Source organism: Neovison vison, chromosome 1 (genome assembly GCF_020171115.1).
Source record: "Neovison vison isolate M4711 chromosome 1, ASM_NN_V1, whole genome shotgun sequence".
Lineage (NCBI taxonomy): Eukaryota > Metazoa > Chordata > Mammalia > Carnivora > Mustelidae > Neogale > Neogale vison.
The window spans coordinates 37,166,199-37,169,929 of record NC_058091.1 but is presented as its reverse complement, the minus strand read 5'-3'; the positions used below and the strand labels follow the sequence as shown (position 1 = coordinate 37,169,929).

Below are 3,731 nucleotides of genomic sequence, written 5' to 3'. Positions count from 1 at the left end.
GCCTCACATTCCAGCCCAAATGCCACAAAGCTTATATAGGGGATTATAAAATTTCAGTCAAATTAATATATTTTCCCACTGATTCCAGTTATTACATTTACAGCTACTTCAGGAATCTCAGAAGGGAGGGATAGCCATGCTAAGTTTGAATTTAAGTTTCCCTCTCAAGTGTCCTGGTCAATCTTTGTAGTTTCCCAGACCACATTAACAGCCATAATGTTGGGACATCGTGGTATGTCCCAAAGGAGTAGGACAAAATACCACACAAAACCTCAATTTTACTTCCATAGTTATCCACATCATCATATGTTATTTTACTAAATGTTTCAATTATGAATATTTGCTAAATTTTATAAAATGCTTTAAATTATATCTATACCAATGATCCTATTTTTGTCTTTTAACATGTGTATGTGAGCAATTACATGATAGAGTTACTAATGCTGAAACAACCATCCCTGCTTTTGTAGGATAAACCATGATTAGTTTATGATCTACTACCTTTTTGGTGTACCACTCTATTTAATTTATGGTCATATAAATATATATAATTGTTATGCTTAAAATGAAATTTTATTTTATTTTTTTTTTAAAGATTTTATTTATTTATTTGAGAGAGAGACAGTGAGAGAGAGTATGAGCGAGGAGAAGGTCAGAGAGCGAAGCAGACTCCCCATGGAGCTGGGAGCCTGATGTGGGACTCGATCCCGGGACTCCAGGATCACGCCCTGAGCCGAAGGCAGTCGTCCAACCAACTGCGCCACCCAGGCGTCCCTAATGAAATTTTATTTTTATAAAATTTTTTATTAGTATCTAACATATCAATCAGATGTTCACATGTTTATTCATAAATGAGAAATAACAAATTTACAAATATCTACTGAGTGCATACTGTATGGTCAACAGTGTTTAAAACACTCAGGTTTCATCTGTGTCTTCATGTAGTTTACCCTCCAGTGGCCAGAGATACACAATAATCATGTTTAAAAAAGGGGAGTGGGGGGAAAGGTAAAATAAATTCACACTGTGATTCAACAAGTAAAATAAAATTGATTGAATTGGATAACAAGGGCCTGAAATAGCATTCTTCAAGGGAGTGTTCAGGGAAGGACCTTGAAAAATTGCCTTAGAACTTAAAGGATGAGAGGGATTCACACCCTAGGGAAGAATGTTCCAGGGAGAGCAAGAACAAAAGTCCCAGGAAATTTCTAGGTTTTTTCCTGATTTTTTTTTTTTAATTTGGTAATACTAGTATTTTTGAAGAGTTGGGAGAAATTTTAGAAATTTCTGTTGTCTGGGATAGGTCCTGGATAATTTCAGTGAAATAAAGATTATTGATTTGTTAAAGGTTATTAATCAGAACATTTGCCAGAAAAATCCTAAAAACCTGGTTACATCTGGTTTGGAATTTCTTTGATATCTTTTCTATTTATGTTTCTGGTTATCGGATAGCTCCTAGGTTTTCTACTATTTTAATATTTATGTAAAAAATCCTTATTTTCAAATTTATTTCCACCATATATAGAATATTTTCTCATGGTTTTTATTGTAACCTCTGTGATTGCTAGTTCCTTTTAATTATACTTGTCAAGTAATTTTCTTTATTTCCTCCAAAAATGTTTCTAGGGTTTGCTGTTTTCATTGTTCTTGTAGCTAATTGTCATCTTTTCAGAGTATCAATCAGACGAAGAATCATCAGCTACTCCTTCCTCTGCTGCTTCTTAATTCCTTAAGTTATGTCTTTGGGTATTACCTTCTTGTCCTTTTTTTTTTTTTTTTTTAGGATCTTAGATCAAATTTTTTTAACTAATAGGTTGTCTTCCCCATCAAAAACTCTCTTTGATGACATAAGTTTGGATACATTGTATTGCAGTAATCAAAGTATTTTCTTTGATCCAATATTACATAATAAGAGGATCAAATATTTTTAAGTTTTCATGGCTCTTATTTCTATATAACACATTGGAGCCACCAATTAACTTTTACTCATTTCTAGTTTGATTAGCCTTGTAGTTTGTAGAACTTTCTTCCTGGTGTTAATAATAAGTAGATTTTTTTTTAGCTAAAGTTTTCAAAGTTTAAATAAATCGGTGTACTTTTACTTGTATCTATAATTATGCTCATAGGAATTTAGTAAGTTCCTTAGGAGGTAGTAGCCTGACATCACTTTATTTTTTTTATATGAGCAATCATCTGATTTATAAAAAGATGCAATATTATTTAAAATGACACAAAATATCAATTTCAAAACAACATAAAAAAATGAGTGTGATAAACATACTCAGCTCATAACAGGACAATTGGATAAGAAGAATAATTCATGCCATAGCATATTGCCAATATGAACTGGCAGCAAAAGGTTGGTAAAGGAAGGCAGAGGAACTCTGTCTTTTAAGAATTAGAACTGAAGGGCTCCATAGTCATCTGCATCTGCTCCATGTTGTACCTATGATTAGAAATATACACGATGGGAACTCCAGGAATCTTCCTCATCCTTTGTTTAAGGTCCAGGTCAACTAACACTTGTGCCTAGTTACTCTCTGTATGAAGCAGTCATCTGCATAGGTTCCTTCGTGTGTGCATGGTAATCGTTCAAATCTTGGATCCTTGGCAATCTTTAGAGCTGCTTGATACTTTTGCCCCAGTTTCTCAATTTCAGCCATTACACAGTCAGTTATATAAGGTATATACTTGGTATAAAGACAGTCCATCATTGACTGTACTAAGTCAAGTTTGACCTTTAAAAGAAAAGTTGATGAAGTTTGTATCAACCACAATGTGATAAGGTGAGCCCAGCTGTGTGTTATATTGGAAGAACAAGCAGGAAAGGTGTTGGGGGACTTCTCTTTCCTTGAGTGCACTGGGATCTTTCTTTCCTTTCTTTTTAGGTTTTAATCTATCCTTCTCTTTAAGCCTCTGATCTTGGAGACTAAGCATTTGCTTCATGGTTGCATACTTTCTTGCTTTCTTTTGCTTCCCCATGTTCACGATGTACATTTGTTACTTCCAGAATCACTGCCTGATATCACTTTAATTAATTCATTCATTCCTTCACTTAACAAATATCTACTGAGTCCCTACCTTGCATAAGCTGTTGCCCCAAGAAATGAGGACAAAGCTACAGGTAGGAAAGAGAAGATCCTGTATTTTTGTGCCATTATAAATGGAAATTATGACGTGGAAAAAGGGGTGCCTGGATGATTCAGTCACTTAAGGATCTGACTCTTGATTTCTCTTCATTGTGGCTTAGGTTAGGATCTCAGGGTCATGAGATCGAGCACCTGTGTGGGGATCTGGGGGTCATACTCAGCATAGAGTCTGCTTGTCCCTCTCCCTCCTCATCTATCCTTCCCTCCATCTTACCTGCTGGCCTGGGCATGTGCACATGTGTGTACATTCTCTCTCTCTCTCTCTCTCAAATAAAGAATTAAAATATTGAAAAATAAGTGAACAAAAGTACACATACTGAGAAAGATATGAAATCATGTACAGTACTGTTCCTACAAAGATGACCAATTACCATGTTGGTATATTTATTTTCTCTTTTTCTTAATAAGGTTTAAAATGAAATATTTGGTGAAGAGATTTTACTCCTCTTTTAAACATAACAAGCCAAATTCTGAAGGCAATCACATTAGAATTTAAGGGTCTTTAGGTGGGTCAAATAAGAATCCTACACCACTTGAACCAATGTCCTCAACCTTTTTGAAAACTGAAAATAAGCCAGTTTT

The 3,731-nt window shown here is 34.7% G+C and overlaps 1 pseudogene; it reads right to left on the bottom strand.

Annotated features, from left to right (window-relative positions):
• Positions 1-2,398: 2,398 nt before the first annotated feature.
• LOC122898645 lies at positions 2,399-2,982 on the bottom strand (annotated as a pseudogene).
• Positions 2,983-3,731: the final 749 nt, after the last annotated feature.